Source organism: Macaca nemestrina, chromosome 1, assembly GCF_043159975.1.
Source record: "Macaca nemestrina isolate mMacNem1 chromosome 1, mMacNem.hap1, whole genome shotgun sequence".
Taxonomy (NCBI): Eukaryota; Metazoa; Chordata; class Mammalia; order Primates; family Cercopithecidae; genus Macaca; species Macaca nemestrina.
Window position 1 is genome coordinate 106,633,392 of NC_092125.1, and position 19,835 is coordinate 106,653,226.

The 19,835-nt window shown below is 42.3% G+C and overlaps 1 protein-coding gene and 1 long non-coding RNA gene across 2 annotated transcripts in view; one reads left to right on the forward strand and one right to left on the reverse strand.

Moving 5' to 3' along the window:
- The window catches only part of LOC105497922 (small proline rich protein 2G), a 121,352-nt gene that overhangs the window by 64,445 nt on the left and 37,072 nt on the right, over nucleotides 1-19,835 (forward strand). The window lies entirely within an intron of this gene.
- Nucleotides 3,844-19,835, reverse strand: part of LOC139356678 (uncharacterized) — a 28,535-nt gene continuing 12,543 nt past the window's right edge. Inside the window, exon 3 of the long non-coding RNA XR_011608960.1 lies at nucleotides 3,844-5,433. This is a non-coding gene — a long non-coding RNA (uncharacterized lncRNA). The remainder of the gene's footprint in view (nucleotides 5,434-19,835) is intronic.

Genomic DNA, 19,835 nt, shown 5'->3' on the forward strand with positions numbered 1-19,835 from the left:
GCTACTCAAGACCCCCAAAATGGTGGAACCCAGGGGTACAGAGAGCTAAGGAAGGAAAACTCCATAGTTGAGATGCCTTCTTGAGCCAGCAGGTGGCAGTAGTGGTGGTGGAGGCAGCAGTTAGATGGACTGACTGGTCCTGACCACACTTGTGGTCAAAATAGAGAATGGAGAGCAGATCTGCTGTTCATGGCCCACATGTCCAATCCTTGCTGTTGTCTGGAGGAGGAGCTGGGAGGAGACCATTGATGAACTACTCTCAGATTGGTGGTCTATGAAAGTATCTTTCCCTTTCAGTAGATGAAAGGTAATTTCTGGGCTTTGTGGTTCTAGAATAAAGAGATTGGAGAGGGTGCAGGGAGCAACATACTGCCTAGATGCTGGGGGAAGAGAGGCTTCAGAAGAGCCTCTTCGGCTTTGGTGGTATTCCTGTTAGCATGGGGAGGAAGTCCACGCCTGCCAGCTGTGGAGTACAGAGCAGGGCTTAGGGGCCCAGGAGGGGACTGGCAGGGGATCTGGCACTGCTACAGCTGCTGCTAGGTTGTCTTTCCTGTGTTGATGATACACTGCAAGAAACAGGAGATAAACTTTTATGCTTTAGTGACAGCAGTGGAGGAGCTTCCTCCTGAATGTTCACATGTGAGACATTCCCTCTCCTCTCCCTCCCTCATTCTCCATCCTTGGGGACTATGACCTTCACTCCTACTCACTCACTGCCACAATCAAAGCCACGGTTGCCTCCATGGAGCACAACACTCAACCAAGGGGAGTGTCTCTGGGGCTGCACCAAGGAGCCGATGCCTGCCCATGTCTACTCCAACCTCAGAGGGCTGAGGCCAGTTACGGATGCTGCTGTCTGAGACAATCAAGCTCACATTGCAATGATTCAGAAAAAAAAGCAAAAAGTTAGGGAAGCACCAAGATAGAGTGCCTGTTAAAAAATGGAAAACAGAGTAGGGGAGTTTTAGTCTGAGGAAGGAAAAGTTTGGAGGAGGGAGCACAAACCTGCACATAATTCAAGGTTGTCCCTAATGAAGACATGCTCCCAAATGTTCCAGACAGTGGGAGCAGCATGTGTGGATGGAAGTGGCAGGAGGTAGGGAAGAAGTTGCTAACATCCTCTTCTCAGGCCAGTAGCAGCACTTCCTAAGTTTATCAACTGGCCCAGCAAATGTTTAATTAAGTGCCAGCTAATCTTTTGAAGGCCTTTTGGTGGAGAATAATTTAATCGGAGGCAGGACTAGAAGACTTTTAGAATGTCATGCAAATTTTCCTGTGTTTTGAGCCATTCTGTTAATAGTTACACAGACATTTTGCCTTTTCTCCTATTATTGACTGTTTCTCTTCTTCATCTATGCTATTCCTCGTTACTTTAAAATCTGATCTCTTTTTTTCTGGAGGTTAATACATGCCAGTTTGAGTTGGCGAACTAAAGAATCAGAATTGAACACAAGAAAGAGTAAATTCCCAAGCTTTTGTTACCCTAGCCTGGGTATAAGCTGAAGATGATGCAGAAGGAGGAGCAAAGCATGGGGATCCAAGAAAGTTAAGTTCTACTTCAGGTCTAAGAGAATCATGTCTGTGATCTGTGTCTTTGGTTTCTTCATCTACAGCTGTCATCTTGTGGGCTGGAGCATGGTGGCCAGGCAGTATGCAACGGGCTGTGGTGTCCATATAGCCCTCATAGACCTGCAGAGGTATTATTGCTCTAAGCCCCCAGTGGGGTTCCAGTTTGATATCTGCCCTGGATGGAGATGTGGGGGTGAGAGAAAGGGATATGGAGGCAGGTCCACTTTATTCAGCAGCACCTCAGGTCTTTGGGACATCCTAGTGTCTGAGAGGAGACAAGCAGAAAGGACTTGCTGAACTTCTCATCTCCACGAAACAGTTCTTCTACAAGGATTCCTGGCTGTGTGTTTAGCATCTATCATATGCCCCCACCCCAATCCCACCATCTCTTTGAGGGACTTGAAATGAAATCACTTAACATTAACTCACACCACCTCTAGCGCTGCTCTTTAGGATTAAATGAAGTTTAAAGTCATTGAGCCTCTCCCAGAGACTAGACCCTGTGTGTGCGTATGCATGCCTGTGTGCTCATGTGTGCATGCGTGTGCATGTGAGTGTGTGCGCACGCACATGTGTGAGGACAGCATAGGGGATGAAGATGCAGAGCACCCTGGACAAACACTCTGCAGTCTAGGCAAGAGTGAGCGGAGTCACTGATGTTGAGGCACAGAGCTAAGTATGGGGAGATATGACTGAAGTTTGATCAGTGTGCTGTGGAAATCCATTTGGATGATAGGTGGGGGTGAGTGGGTCACAGAAAACCTCCTGGGGAGCTATCACCTCCAGGGATGATGTAGAGGAGATTCTGTCTCTTTCTAGGTCAATGCATGTCGACCCTCCTGTGGCAGTTTATCCAGTCTTTTGTTCTCTAACTGTATTTGTTTATGGATACTACATCCTTTTCTTCTCTTCACCAGGAAGACTTCCTGAGCTGGTCAGTGGGCCGGAAGAAGCTTTGCCTAATCTCTCAAAATAAAATAATGGAAACCTAGTCCTAGTGTGTGCCTCACAAAGGACACACCTTGTGCTCCTTGCCAAGGCATAGCCCAGGTAGCTCCGATCTTTTGATTCCACCAGTTTCCAGGTGGTGGTGCTAGAAACACGTCAGTGGTTTGGGGCCAGACAGTGGATGATGGATGGAGGTTCTTAACTACCCAGGCAATAGTGTCAGCTTAAAGTTTATTTAAGAAATTCTGCCTGCTAAACTTAAAAAAAAAGACTTTAAGCTGTGGAATTTGCAGAGAAAAATATATTCTACATACCTACAATGCAAAGAGCTTGAGAAAAATTTAGGCCCAGGAGAAGAGTTTAATAGTAAGATTTAGAAACAAGAACCAGAAGCTCTAGTCTCTTTGTTTCAGTCTGAAATCAACTAGCAGGGACTTTCCTGTGCTCAGTGAAAGGACCCAGGAACTTATAATCTTGACTAGGCAAAAGGGAAGTGGGTGCAATTTGGGGGGACTTTCCCAATCCTACTATAAAATTAGTTCTTATCCTTTCTCTTCCACCTCCACTCTTGATTGTTCTTAAAATTTTTATCCTTCAGGTATATTTTTCAATTGACTATGATGTGATTTTACCTCCATGGAAATAAGGGAGACGCTATTGTGTAGCTGGTGGGAGGAGAACTGGGAAATAATATTATTAGATTCAAACTTCCATAATCACTGAATGTGATTAGCTCCCAAGGAAACTCCTGCTGGTTGCACTTAGGAACACAAGGAAGAAACCCAGATAGGAACCCAGGAGACATCCTCTGCTCTGCCTTCTTCCTCACCTTCCACGTTCAATACATCATCCCTCACACCCTCTGTGCCTGATGGAAGCCCTGGTCAGATCAGCCTAATGGTTCATGCAGCACACGTGTATCCCCACTGCTGCAAGAGACAACCGAGGAGGCTTCTCTAGAGATCTTCAGTGTCTTATTCTCTTTGTCTTCAGGTTTTATAAACTAGATGCTTTCTAGGCGTTGTTGTCAATGGTTATTGAATGATGGTACAGAACTCAATTTAGCAGTGCTAAATTGGTTCTGATTAATGATCATGGAATTAAAGGGCAGAACTTAATTTGGCTGGATAGTTAAACAACAGGCATAAATAAAACCCACAAGTAAGCTGAGACCAAGGAGAATGTCCTCAACCCTTTGAAACTTGTGCTACTGTGGTGTGTTGTGCTCTGAGACCCTGGAGGCCTGGCCCACAATCATGCCCTAGACCAGTAGTTGTCAAAGTGTGGTGTGGGGACCTTCGGGTCCCTGAGATGCATCCAGTAGGGTCAGCGAGGTCGAAACAATTTTAATCATAATGCTGATATTATTTGACTTTTTTACTTATATTTTTTCATGAGTCTATGGTAGAATTTTCTGGAGAGTAGATGATATGCAATGACATCATCACTCTGCCAGCTAGTGCAATATCTACTTATGTAAGATGTGTTTAAAATTTTCTAGTTTTAATTTTTAATACAAGAAATATCAATAGATGTAAATCACGTGAATAAAATCTATTTGGGGTCCTTATTAATCTTAAGTGTGTAAATTATTTTCAAGACCAAGTAGTGTGAGAACTGCTGAAGTAATACCTCTCTCTGGGGTCCATCCCCAACAGACTGGGCTCCGTGCAGAGCCAAGCTCACAATTCTGGTCCCAGATGCTGAGCGCTCACACATCTATGAACCTTGCAGGGCATGTCATGTGCTCATCCCTCCTGCAGCCTTGACACTGATGGCTCCTTCGTCCACTCTCCCCACCTCCCCTGCATGGCGAGTCCCTAATTAGAAGTGGATAGGTGCCTCATATAGAGGTGAGTCTGGAAGCAGCTGAAACCAAAGACTGAGACTGGGCAACCAGAGAGAAAAAGAAGACCTTCTGGCTTGAATTGTGTTCCCTTGTCACTCTTGGGTGGCCCCTGATCACCTCTAGGGTCCTTCCGAGGATTTCCCATTCGGGCTCCACTTTCCTCCACAGGCTCCTTTGTCTCTCTGTGACTTTTTTCCATCTCCAGCAAGAGAGCAAAGACATGGTGAGTCAGGGATACATATGTTTGATTGGGAAGCAGAGAGAGAAAAAAAATATCATAGGTCTTGGAATAGGTTCAAAGTCCAGAGGAAGGGGTGAGCTTTGTTAGGATTTATGGAGATTATTAGGGAGAAAATACAAACAGACAATGTCATTGTCTTCATCAAAGAGTGTGTAGATGTGCTGTAAAGAATTCTGGAAAATTTTTCATTGATTTAAGCAGTTTTCATATGTTAATTTTTTTTTTTTTAAACAATATTTGCTCCTAGAAACCTTAATGAAGTTGTTGAATCCCATTGAGGCAGAGAGCTGAATGTTCTGTGTTCTTGCAGGAATCTCATATAGCCAGCAGAAGGCAGTGTGGTAGAGAAGGTAGCAGGTGGAAACATGGCATATTTGGATCACAGGCGGAAGGTTTGAAAACGTGGCACTCTGTCTAAACCATGTTGTCTCCTGGCTGAAAAGCTGGGAGGGGTTGTCGATTCAGGGAGGAAACCCCAGTAGACTATGACAAGATCTTCCATCTTGAATCTGAAGACAGATAGTATCTTCTAGGTTGTGTGGTGGTCCCTGTTGTTGGAAATAAGGGGATGGAGGGGGGCCGGGGGATGCAGTATCCTCTTGTCCAGGTCAGAGAAGGTGACTTCTGAGGGTCACTTCTGCTTTGGTGTGCAGTCTTGCTGGCATAAGGGGTACTTAACGGAGGGACTTCTACTGTATGAAGGGTGGGAGAAAGGGTTCAGGCACTGGGAGGACAGGGCTGTGGGACCTGAGTTGGGGGTGGTGCTGGTAGGGGACTTTGCCTTATTTCTGCTCCTGCTAGGACATTTTCCCTAGTTGAAAGTAAACTGAGAGAAAGAAGAAAGTACTTTAGTATGACACAACATCAGTGAAGAAAATTATTCCCCAAAATACCACAAGGGAGAAACACCCTCTCTCATCACCCCTCTCTTTAACGTCAATGACAAGACATCCCCATTGCATTTGCTCCGGACACTGCCCACCCCACAGGAGACTTTTGTGGGGCTGCCCCACAGATGGTTGGGACCTGCAGTGTCTGCCCCTCCCAGGAGTTGGTGTCTGGACTGCACTCTGTCCTTCGCCTGGAATATTTTCACACCACAGCAAGTCAGGGGAGAGAAAAGATGTGAAGGTATCTGGGAGGCAAGCCTTGAAGTGAAAGGTAAAGCAGAATGCTGGCTAAATTAATCAGATCTGTTGTTGCAGATAATCTAATTTGGAGGGAGATTGGATTATATTTTTTCTGTTATGAAACACGTCCTTTCTTTGACTCTGTGTCCCCTGCTCCTAAGACATTTTTTCTCCTTTCTCATCCCTCCTTGGCAACTTCCCTGGACCTTCTGTACTGCCCCTATGACTTACAACTTGATAATTACTTCTTCAGGAACATCAGTGTCCCTTGTCATGACCTATCTTATGTGTTAGAATCTGGGAGCATCTGGGTGTCTCATCATCCTCCGACCTAGGTCCCAAAGCTTGATAATTAAATAAGAGAAATACTCGAAGTACAAGAAGAGCAGAGACTGGGAGCTTGAAAGTAGGTTCATCTCAGCTTTACCAAAATCTATGGGATACCCTGGAGCTGCTTTGTTTTCCTCAATGCTACCTTTGATCTCATTGGTCTCAAAGTAACTTTTAGGTTTATAACAGTGGTCAGTAATCCTTTTCTGCCAAGGGTCAGATGGTAAACATTTTACACTTAGCAGGCCAGACAATCTCTGTCACAACTTTTCAGTTCTGCTGTTGTAGCACAAAAGCAGTCATAGACAACATATGGGAGTGGCTATGTTCCCGTAGAATTTTATTGTCGTAGTAAACATGTGGCAGACTGGATTTCGGCCACAACCTTTTTGCTGAACCTTTTTTTTAAGAGTATCTGACTTTTGGGTCTGTTTTCATCTCACCGCTTTCTGCTTGCCATCTGTCCTACACTCTGTCTTCATTTTCCAGTCTGTTTTGTGCATCTTTTTCCAGTGCTGTTTCTGGACATCTGTCTTTCATTTCTGCATCCTACCCCAACCCGTAACTACACCATCTTCTCATTCTGTCTAGTGGGAGCTGATTGCTGGCCTGAAGGCTTCCTCTTCCACAGAAGTTTCTTCACTCACTGCTTCTCTTCAGGCTGTTCTAGCCTCAGGGATCCACATGGCATGAAGAAGCCCAGAGCAGTGTCCTTTTATTCTGGGCCCAGCTTGGACAGGAGGAAACCAAGTCACCCACTAATTTCTCAGTGTACCAATATCTCACTCAATTCTCTAAAATACACGCCAAACTCTCTCTTTGCACTCCAAGCTTCAGTTTTGCAGCATTGGGGTGAATAACAACATTTCTCTTTCCTCTGTAAGGATTTTGTATGTGCATGTGATGGGTGGGGAAGGGGGATATAAGGTCCCATGCATTTTTCTCAAGTGTACGTGGGTCCTTCAGTGGAGTTGTGTGGCTATGAGGAGACAAGAAGAGAGAAATCCCTAGGTTGAGTTTTTGGAATTGTGGTTTCTTCTAGGATTACAGGACTGGATCCTAATGCACTTCATATTCCATGCAAATGTCTCGTCCTCACATTTTACATAAAGTAAATAAAGTTGCCATCCATGCCACACACACCATATCTAGCACTGATGTTTTAGGTCAAATGAATGTAAGATCATTTACCCAAAGGCTACTGAGCACCTACTAGGGGCCAGCTCCTGAGAGTGAGGAAGGATGCAGTGATGATAGGCCCAAGGGAAGCTCATGGTCTAGTAGGAGGCACATGTGAGCAAGCAGAGTGAAGAAACAGTGCTATCTGGTAGGTGTTGATCACTATGCAACATGCTTGCTGACTGGTGATTAGGCAGAAGAAGATTCTCCTATAGTGATGCTGTACAGGGGATTTTTCCAGCACCACCCTATGCTCTGAAGTCTGACTTAACCCTCCTCCCTCAGCTTCACACCATCCACAAAGTGTTATTGTATTATCTCCTCCATTCCTTAGCAATGATTGACACACAGGATCTTAGAATACGTTCCATATATCCAAGAGTAGGAGGAGAACCTCTCGCTTCACCACTTTCCCTCCTTTGTGATCCCTGGAGTCTCTTTCATCCCTGGGGCTCCTTTCCTTCATACAGGCCTGCGATCTCAAAGTCCTGGGCATGACTTTTTCCCACGTGGTAGCCCAGAATTTCTTGGGAAGGTCTCAATAGTGTGAGCAGATAAACGAGTGCCTCAAACAGAGTCTAAATCTCCAAAAAATCTGCTTCTCAAATTTTATAAAGAAACCATGTTTAGTGAAAAATGCAATAAAGGTGAATGCATCACCCTGAAAGGACCAATTTGAGAGGAATTCAGGGATAAGAGCAGAGAGTAATATCAAGTGTCAGAGAAAGAAAGACAAGCTGTGGCTGCTGTCTCTGTGTCCTGACCTGCCCCAAATCTTGAAACTGACCGACCAAGACATCCTCTGTCATTCAGTGGGCCACATTTCCCCAACGGCTGCTGCCCAAAGATTGGCTCCAGGAGGAATGAGAGAAGGTGCCCACTGAGGGAAAGAATTGGACACTTGTCAATCTTATGAAAGGCAAAATTGTAGATGTATTTCTTCTTCACTATCACCCAAGACTGTTCTAGAATTTTTTTTTGTGATCCCTCCAAATGGCTTCTTCAAGTGACTCTGATTCTCCCCAAGTCAGGGAGGCTCTTGTGTGGCAGGAAGGTACAAATTGAAATGGAAAGTGATTAAAAGATAAAATGTGATTAGCATCAACCTTTCACCTCCATGGTCAGCCCTGCTTCCAGTGTGTCAGGGGCTCAGGGAGATTTACTGATTTTCCTTTGCAAGTGCCCAGATGGTGCACTGAAGTTAGAATAGTACACGGGAAGCACTCTCCATCAGACCCACATGTATCTTTTTCCATGCTTTGGTCTTCTACTCAAAACCCTGAGAAACATTGCTGATCTTTTTGCAGTAGCCAAATTAGACTTTTCAGTGCAAAGAGGGAGTGTGACACATGTGTTCATAAAAAGTGACATAAGATACCCTGGATGCAGTAAACTCATGGAATTCCCCATAATTTCTGAGCCTGGTTTGAGTCCAGGATAAAAGGACTCAGGCTGGGGCCCTCCCTGTGCTTTTCTATCTTCAGGGACAGGAGCAGCTCACTGTGTGAGGTGGCCCCGGCTTTCTGGCAGGGTAGATGGAGGCTCCTGGTCTTTCTACTCAAATTCCCTGGTAGGGTACAGCACTCTATGTATTTTGACACTAAATCTGCTTTGTAGATGGATGTAGAGGAGTTGATGTGGGTAAATACTGATTTGGTAAGGAAACGGAAATGAGAAAATACTTACTATTAAAAGGACATTAGAAATTTGGGTGTTGGTTTAAAGATACATAGTGTAAATATTTGTCAAAACTCATTAAACTGTGCACTTAAAACCTGCGCATTTTATTGTAAGAAATTATCTCTTAATTTCAAAAAGAAAATGAGAGATATCATGAGATACAATATTTCACATAAGAAAATTGGGGTCCAGAGATGTCAGGTCACATGAATGGTTTGTGGCATAATCAGGACCAGAACCTGGCTACCCTCATTGTTGGTCCAGTTCTTCTTGTACTTCATTGATGTCTTTCATCATCCGTGGCTTGAAAATAAACTTAAGACTGCAGAACACAGTGGACTGTAGAATATCCCTGTATTCCTATATCTGACATGGGTAACTTTGAAGGAATTCTTCTTTAGAGCTCTCTTGATTTGGAAATGAGTAGTTTTCAGAACATCCTTCATGGAGGGTATGCTCAGGAAAAGTGGAAAGAGAGATAGGGAAAAGGATGTATTTACATAGGGGTGTGTGCTTTGAGAGCCAACAGAAAGAGAAGGAAGATGCTTTAGAAATTTTCTGCTAAGGACAGGTTCAGTAAGCCTGGGATGACAGAAACCAGCTTTCCTCCCTGGGAGAATCTCTCACCAGCATGGAGAGCACTTGGACTTGCAGCTTCTCCTTGGTCTCTGACTTCCAAGGAAGGGGATCCTGAGGGAGACCGATGTGCACTGGGATGAATCTGTGCTCAGAGTTTCTACCTTTCTGTAATGTGCCTTTAGCATTACAGAATAAGCTTTAGAGTCTTCCCACCAGGGATTGAGGACCATACTCCTTGTCTCTCAAATCCATTTTTTTTTTTTGCCCAAGCATCTTCCTTTACTTTACTTTTCTCTCCTTTTCTGGTTGTGTTGCAGGAAGTCAGGGACCCTGAATGGAGGGACCAGCTGGAGCCACAGCACAGGAACATAAATTGTGAAGATTTCATAGACATTTATCATTTCCCTAATAATACTCTTATAATTTCTTATGCCTGTCTTATTTTAATCTCTTAATCCTGTTATCTTCGTAAGCTGAGGATGTATGTCACCTCAGGACCAATATAATTGTGTTATCTGTACAAATTGATTGTAAAACATGTGTGTTTGAACATTATGAAATCAGTGCATCTTGAAAAAGAACAGAATAACAGTGATTTTCAGGGAACAAGGGAAGACAATCATGAGGTCTGACTTCCTGGGAAATCGGGCAGAATACAGCCATATTTTTCTTCTTGCAGAGAGCCTATAAACAGACGTGCGTAGGGAAGATATCGCTAAATTCTTTTCCTAGCAAGAAATAATAATAATTAAGACCCTGGGAAAGGAATGTATTCCTGGGGCGAGGTCTATAAATGGCCGCTCTGGGAATATCTGTCTTATGTGGTTGAGATAAGGACTGAAATACACCCTAGTCTCCTGCAGTACCCTTAGGCTTATTAGGGTGGGGAAAAAACCCCACCCTGGTAAATTTGAGGTCAGACCGGTTCTCTGCCCTCGAACCCTGTTTTCTGTTGTTTAAGATGTTTATCAAGCCAATACGTGCACAGCTGAACATAGACCCTTATGAGTAGTTCTAAATTTGTCCTTGTCCTGTTTCCTCAGAAGCATGTGATCTTTGTTCTCCTTTTTGCCCTTTGAAGCATGTGATCTTTGTGACCTACTCCCCATTTGTACACCCTCCCCACCAACTTTCTAAAGCCTTAATAAATGGTTTTGTGACTCTGGTGGGCATCACAGTCCTACCAATATGTGATGTCACCCCCGGAGTCCCAGCTGTAAAATTCCTCTTTGTACTCTTTCTCTGTATTTCTCAACTGGCTGACACTTGTGGAAAATAGAAAGAACCTATGTTGAAATATTGGGGGTGGGTTCCCCCGATATGGTTGCCCAGGGTTTCTCTGCTAGTTTCCTAATTTGTCTCATGTGTCAGGTATTTTCATATTCTCTTAACAACTGCAGTGTCCTTCCTCCACTCCAGACTCTTCTGTCCTGCTTCGTCTACTTTGAACTTGATCCCACTGTTAATGTCCCTATTAGAATACTGAGGTCAGGACAGGGAAAGTATCTAACTAGGGCAGGAGACCATGCCTGGTATTTTTACAACTAGGAAAAAGTTGGTATGTCCTCTCAGTAACTCATATTGTGGTTAGATGTTGCCAGTGCTGGATCCGATAGGCTGGTGGTTGTGCCCAAATGACAGGTGGTGCTATGCATTGAATGTGTCACCCCAAAATTTATCTGTTGAAATTCTAACTTCAAGGTGATAGTATTAGGAGGTGGGGCTTTTGAGGGTGATTAGATTGTGGGAGTAGAACCCTCATGAATGGATTGGTGTCCTTATAAAAAAGGCCCAAGGGAGCCTCCTTACCCCACTACCCTGTGAGGACACAGTGAGAAGGCACCTTCTATGAACCAGGAGGAAGTGCCCCCTGCCAACTAGACACTGAATATGATGGCACCTTGATATTGGACTTTCCAGACAAATTTTGTTGTTTATAAGCTTCCCAATATATGGAAGTTTGTTATAGTAGCTTAGACAGACTAAAAGAGATGGGAAGGACTTTGCCTCTGAGGATGTGATGGAGCTCCTGATGATTAATGCAGATTGTGCACCTCTGAAGAAATCTGTCTCCTGTTTCTTGCAGATGTGCTTAAATCTGGAATAATGTTCTATCAGCAGTAACAACAGTGCAATGTCCACTGCCAGCCTCCTCTCCAGGGCTCTAGCCCTATCCTCCCAAGGCCCCTGTGCTCTGCCCTCCAAACTTCCTGTGCCATCTTCTCCATCTCCTGGCCAGTAGAAGAGCCACACTGTGCTATTTCCCCATGTCAATAGGAATACCTGTCAAAGCAGAAGTAATACTCTTTGGAATTATCCTTTCCCAAATGTGGGCATGAATAGCTGGAGCCTCTCCCTTTTTGTTATCTTTCCACAAACAGCCTTGAATCCCAAAGATCCATAAGAAGCTTCAAGATTAACTCATTGAACACAAGGAGAATTGAGTTTTCTGATTTATCAGCTGGTGTTCAAGTGGTTCTTTCCTGTACCTCCAAGAAGACATGAAAGGGTTTGGGAAGATGTGAAAAGTTCTCAGGAATCTCCTTGGAGGATAGACGTGTCTGTCCTTTCCTTTCTACCATAGTCTGCTACAAATTAGGATCAATTTTACACCTTTGGCTACTCTCTTTACTGATGTGATCCCTTAACATTCAACCTTCATCACATAGGTTAGGGAAGGGGCCCTGATGGGAAAGATATCCAGATCTCATGAACCATATCATTTTCTGATAGACTAAAATAATTATCATAGTTTGACAAAAGAATCCCCTTTGAGGTTAACACTGACTGAAGGGTACCTTCTTTGTATCATGCACCTCAAATAAATTGGTAAAACTGTGCCTCTTGCTCCCTTCAATGGGGGTCATTTTCAACTTCTGCCTATGACAAAGGTGCACTTAAAGAAGAGCCATTATGTTATTTTGTTTTTCACTTCTGCTTCCATAATTACCTTTCTCACAATTATAATACAATCCTATCTTTCACCCATGTAAAATTTTACTCTAGTAAATTTCACATGTGTAAAAACCTACTGAATGCTACATCTTGTTGTCCAATGGGATTTTAATGATTGGGAAAGAAATATTCTTCCAATGTGATTTCTAAGTTTTGATTCCCAGGAAAATTGAAGGAATATAAATCAAGTTTTTAGTTATTTAAAATCAATTATAAATATCTATATCTGTAATAAATGCTGTGGTGCATCACCCAGATCCTCCGCTTCAGGACTGAAACCCTCATAATTACAACTTCCCAAGAGTTTCTGATGGTTCAAGCTGAGTTCCTTATGGAAATTTCTCTTGGTCAACTGGAACATACTCTTTTGAGGTTAAGCCTCTTTTCAGGAGTAGCCACTTCCAAAGGCCTGTTGAGGCACGAATGCAAAGACCTTACTGTCAGACTTTGCCAAAGGGTCCTCCCAACCACAGAGCTCTCTTTTGCAGTTGTAATAAAGAGGTTTAACTTCTGTCTTTGCCCAATTTTGTCTCTGTCACCCTCTGGCAGGTTTTACCCTGAAAGCACACCCCAGTATGCTTCTTGCTTGTGATTTTTCCTTTTCAGAGCATGTTTCCTGGTAAATATGACTTAAGATAATCACTATACAAATTTTGGCATAACTTGAGAAGAGTGCGTAGAATTTAGTGCCATTGCTAAGATACAAATCCTTTCATTTTACTTTACCTATCTATGTATAGGTGATGCCTTCCTCATCAGATCCCCTTTGCCAGAACGATGTACCCACCCCCTAGCTGCTATTGAGTATTGGCTGTCAATGGCAAATAGTAGCCCCCTGGTTGATCAGTTCACTGGAGCTGCCTTGCCTGGGAGGCTGCACTTTTTCACTCTTGTTACAGGCCACCCTTTTGTCTTTACACATGACATCTCTATCATGCAGTTTATTGTTTTTACACATCTGTATCTCTATAGTGCAGCTTATTTTCAACAACTTTCTTTTGTGGGTCAGACAAAAGCTAGGCTTTATCTCAGCCCATACGTTTGCTTGACATATACACTTTCTTGTTCTGTTTCTTTCACTATCCCTTACAGTTGTTTGTTTGTTTTTAAATACTTCCTTACTAAATTGTATGTCTTGGCAACCTCACTCATCTCTGCCAGGAAACCCAACTTGAGTAGCCACATAAACAAGTTTCCTTAGTTACTTACATATAAAAAGATGAAAACTATCAACAGATAATATTTTTCTATGATTTTATGAAGTAATTGAAAACAAAAAAGAGACAGCTCGTATAAGTTCATTAAATGTTTCTAATAAAACTTTAAATATAATTATCTATAAAATATAAGTATATTTTATTTGGTAACATGAACAATAATAATTATTAATACTAATAAGTATAATGATGTCTGACTTAGAAGAATTTATAAACACATAACCTTATAACCATAGGGAATGATAGACAAATATTTCAATTCAATGTACTTACACATTCTTATGAAGAGAGTAGTCAGTAAATATATTTAAGCGTATGTTACACTAAAAATGTCATAAAGAAGTAAAATGGAAATTCAAGTTGAAGTAGAAGAAAATAATATAAAAATTTCAAATTTAAAAAAGAACTTTGGTCAACTTCTTTCATGAACATAGATAAAAAATTTCTTAAAGACAGCTGGCAAGATGACCGAATAGGAACAATTCTGGTCTGCAACTCCTATAGCAGGACCAATGCGGAAGGTGGCTGATTTCTGCATTTCCAACTGAGGTACCTGGTTCATCTCATTGGGACTGGTTAGACATTGGGTGCAGCCCACAGAGGGTGAGCAGAAGCAGAGTGGGGTGTTGCCTCACCCGGGAAGTGCAAAGTGGCGGGGAACTACCTCCCCTAGCCAAGGGAAGCCATGAGGGACTGTGCTACCCAGTCCAGATACTACACTTTCCCCATGGCTTTTGCAACCCACAGACCAGGGCATTCCCTTGTGTGCCTACACCATGAGGGTCCTGGGTTTCAAGCACAAAACTAGGTAGCTGTTTGGGCAGACCTCGAGCTAGCTGTAGGAGTTTTTTTTTTTTTCCATATCCCAGTGGCACCTGGAACCCCACTGAGACAGAGCCGTTCACTCCCTTGGAAAGAGGACTGAAGCCAGGGAGCCAAGTGGTCTCAATCAGCAGGTCCCACTCCCACGGAGCCCGGCAAGCTAAGAACCACTGGCTTGAAATTCTTGCTGCCAGCCTGAAGTCAGTCTGGGACAATTGAGCTTGGTGCAGGGAGGGCTGTCTGCCAGTACTGAGACTTGAGTAGGCGGTTTTCCCCTCATAGTGTTAAGGAAGCCAAACTCACCACAGCATGGCAAAGTGGCTGTGGCCAGACTGCCTCTCTAGATTCCTCTTCACTGACTGGGGCATCACTGAAAGAAAGGCAGCAGACCCAGTGAGGGGCTTATTGATAAAACTCCCATCTCCCTGGGACAGAGCACCTGGGGGAGGGGGCGGCTGTGGGTGCAGCTTCAGCAGACTTAAAATTTCCTGCCTGCCAGGTCTGATGAGAGCAGCAGATCTCCCAGCACAGCGTTCAAGCTCTACTAAGGGACAGACTGCCTCCTCAAGTGGATCCCTGCCCCCTGTGCCTCCTGACTGGAAGACATCTCCCAGGAGGGGTCGACAGATACCTCACACAGGAGAGCTCTGGCTGGCATCAGGCAGATACCCCTCTGGGATGAAACTTCCAGAGGAAAGAGTAGGCAGCAATCTTTGCTGTTCTGCAGCTTCCACTGGTGATACCCAGCAAACAAGGTCTGGAGTGGACCTCCAGCAAACTCCAGCAGACCTGCAGACGAGGGGCCTGACTGTTAGAAAGAAAACTAACAAACAGAGAGCAATCACATCAACATCAACAAAGAGGACACACACTCAAAAACCCCATCAAAAGGGCATCAGCATTAAAGATCAAAGGTGGATAAATCCATGAAGATGAGGAAAAACCAGCACAAAAATGATGAAAATTCCAAAAACAAGAATGCTTCTTCTCCTCCAAATGATCACAACTCCTCTCCAACAAGGGCATAAAATTGGACGGAGAATGAGTTTGACGAATTGACAGAAGTAGGCTTGAGAAGGTTGGTAATAACAAACTCCTCTGAGCTAAAGGAGCATGTTCTAACCCTATGCAAGGAAACTTGATAGAAGGTTACAGGAATTGCTAACTAGAATAACCAGTTTAGAGAAGAAGATAAATGACCTGATGGAGCTGAAAAACACAGCATGAGAACTTTGTGAAGTGTACACAAGTATCAATAGCCAAATCAATCAAGGAGAAGAAAGGATATCAGAGACTGAAGATCAACTTAATGAAATAAAGCATAAAGACAAGATTAGAGAAAAAAGAATGAAAAGGAAAAAACAAAGCCTCCAAGAAATATGGGACTATGTGAAAAGACCAAACCTAGGATTGATTGGTGTGTGTGAAAGTGATGGGGAGAAGGGAGCCAAATTGGAAAACACACTTAAGGATGTTATCCAGGAGAACTTCCCCAACTTAGCAAGTCAGGCCAACATTTAAATTTGGGAAATACAGAGAACACCTCTAAGATTGTCCTCGAGAAGAGCAACCTCAAGACACATAATTGTCAGATTCTCCAAGGTTGAAATGAAAAAAAAAAAAAAAAAAAAAGAATGTTAAGGGCAGCCAGAGAGAAAGGTCAGGTTACCTACAAAGAGAAGCCCATCAGAGTAACAGTGTATCTCTCTGCAGAAACCCTGCAAGCCAGAAGAGAGTGGGGGCCAATATGCAACATTCTTAAATAAAAGAATTTTCAACCCAGAATTTCATATCGAGCCAAACTAAGTTTCATAAGTGAAGGAGAAATAAAATCCTTTACAGACAAGCAAATGCTGAGTGGTTTTGTCACCACCAGACCTACCTTACGAGAGCTCCTGAAGGAAGCACTAAATATGGAAAGGAAAAAATGGTACCAGCCACTACAAAAACATACCAAAATATAAAGACAAACGACACTATGAAGAAACTGCATTAACTAATGTGCAAAATAACCAGCTAGCATCATGATGACAGGATCAAATTCACACATAACAATATTAACCTTAAATGTAGATGGGCTAAATGTCCCAATTACAAGACACAGTCTGACAAATTGGATAAAGAGTCAAGACCCATTGGTGTGTTGTATTCGGAGACCCATCTCATTTGGAAAGACACACATAGGCTCAAAATAAAGGGATGTTGCAAATGGAAAAAAAAGAGCAGGGATTGCAATCCTAGTCTCTGATAAAACAGACTTTAAACCAACAGAGATCGAAAAAGACAAAGAGGGGCATTACATAATGGTAAAGGGATCAATGCAATAAGAAGAGCTAACTATCCTAAATATATCTGCACCCAATACAGGAACACCCAGATTCATAAAGCAAGTTCTTAGAGATGCACGAAGAGACTTAGACTCCCACACAATAGTAGTGGGAAACTTTAATATTAGACACTGTCAATATTAGACAGATGAATGAGACAGAAAATTAACGATATTCAGGACTTGAACTCAGCTCTGGACCAAGCAGACCTAATAGACATCTACAGAACTCTTCACCCAAAATCAACAGAGTGTACATTCTTCTCACCACCACATAGCACTCATTCTAAAATTGGCCATGTAATTGGAAGTAAAACACTCCTCAGCAAATGCAAAAGAATCGAAATTATAACAAACACCCTCTCAGACCACAGTGCAATCAAATTAAAAGGTAGGTTTGAGAAATGCACTCAAATCCAAACAACTACACGGAAACCGAAAAACCTACTCCTGAATGATTACTGGGTAAATAACGAAATTAAGGCAGAAATAAATAAGTTCTTTGAAACCAATGAGAACAAAGGTACAATGTACCAGAATCTCTGGGACACAGCTAAAACAGCATGAAGAGGGAAATTTATAGCATTAAATGCCCACATCAGAAAGCAGAAAAGGTCTAAAACTGACACCCTAACATGATAGCTAAAAGAACTAGAGAAGCAAGCGCAAATTCAAAAGCTAGTAGAAGATAAGCAATAACCAAGATCTGACAGAACTGAAGGAGATAGAGACATGAAAAACCCTTCAAAAAACAACAAATCCAGGAGGTGATTTTTTGAGAAGATTAACAAAATAGATAGACTGCTAGCCAGAGTAACAAAGCAGAAAACAGAGAAGAATCAAATAGACACAATAAAAAATTATAAAGGGGGATATCACCACTGATCCCACAGAAATACAAACTACTATCAGAGAATACTATAAACACCTCTATGTAAGTAAACTAGAAAATCTAGAAGAAATGGATGCATTCCTGGACACATACACACTCCCAAGTCTAAACCAGGAAGAAGTCGAACCCCTGAGTAGACCAATAACAAGTTCTGAAATTGAGGCAATAATTAATAGCCTACCAACCGAAAAAAAAAAAAAAAAGCCCAGGACCAGAAGGATTCACAGTCAAATTCTACCAGAGGTACAAAGAGGAGCTGGTACCATTCCTTCTGAAATGATTCCAAACAATGGAAAAGGGGGAATCCTCCCTAACTCATTTTATGAGGCCAGCATCATCCTGATACCCAAACCTGGCAGAGACACAACAAAAAAAGAAAATTTCAGGCCAATATCCCTGATGAACATTGATGTGAAAATCCTCAATAAAATACTGGCAAACTGAATCCAGCAGCACATCAAAGAGCTTATCCACCATGATCAGGTCAGCTTCATCCCTGGGATGCAAGGCTGGTTCAACATATGCAAATCAATAAATGTAATCCATCACGTAAACAGAACCAATGATTAAAAACTACATGATTATCTCAATAGATGCAGAAAAGGCCTTCAATAAAATTCAACATCGCTTCATGCTGAAAACACTTAATAAACTAGGTATTGATGGGATGTATCTCAAAATAATAAGAGCTATTTATGACAAACCCACAGCGAATATCATACTGAATGTGCAAAAACTGGAAGCATTACCTTTGAAAACCTGCACAAGACAGGTATGCCCTCTCTCACCACACCTATTCAAGATAGTATTGGAAGTTCTGGCCAGGGCAATCACGCAAGAGAAAGAAATCAGGTGTATTCATACAGGAAGAGGGGAAGTCAAATTGTCTCTGTTCGCAGATGACATGACTGTATATTGAGAAAACCTCATCATCTCAACCCAAAAACTCCTTAAGCTGATAAGCAACTTCAGCAAAGTCTCAGGACACAAAATCAATGTGTAAAAATCACAAGCATTCCTATACACCAATAACAGATGAACAGACAGCCAAATCGTTAGTGAACTTCCATTCAAAATTGCTACAAAGAAAATAAAATACCTAGGAATACAACTTACAAGGGACGTGAAGGACCTCTTCAAGGAGAACTAGAAACCACTGCTCAACAAAATAAAAGAGGATAACCACAAACCACTGCTCAAGGAAATTAGAGAGGACACAAACAACTGGAAAAAATTCCATGCTCATGGATAGGAACAATCAATATAGTGAAAATGGCCATACTGCCTAAAGTAATTTAGAGATTCAATGCTATTCCCATCAAGCTACCATTGACTTTCTTCACTGAATTAGAAAAAAGTACTTTAAATTTCATATGGAACCAAAAAAGAGCCCACATAGCCAAGACAATCCTAAGCAAAAAGAATAAAGCTGGAGGCATCATGCTACCTGACTTCAAACTATACTACAAGGTTACAGCAACCAAAACAGCATGGTACTGGTGCCAAAACAGATATATAGATCAATGGAACAGAACAGAGGCCTCAGAAATAATTCCACACATCTTCAACTATCTGATCTTCGACAAACGTGACAAAAACCAGCAATAGGGAAGGAATTCCCTATTTAATAAAAGGTGCTGGAAAACTTTCTAACTATATGCAGAAAACTGAAACTGGACCCCTTCCTTACACACCTTATACAAAAATTAACTCAAGATGGATTAAAGACTTAAATGTTAGACCTAAAACCATAAAAACCCTAGAAGAAAACCTAGGCAATACCATTCAGGAGATAGGCATGTGCAAAGACTTCATGACTAAAACACCAAAAGCAATTGCAACGAAAGCCAAAATTGGTAAATTGGATCTAATTAAACTAAAGAGTTTCTGCATAGCAAAAGAAAATATCATCAAAGTGAGCAGGCAACCTATAGAATGGGAGAAAATTTCTTCAATCTAGCCATCTGACAAAGGTCTAATATCCAGAATCTACAAGGAACTTAAACAAATTTACAAGAAAAAACAAACAACCCCAAGAAAAAGTGGACAAAGGATATGAACAGACACTTCTTAAAACAAGACATATATGCGGCCAACAAACATATGAAAAAAAGCCCA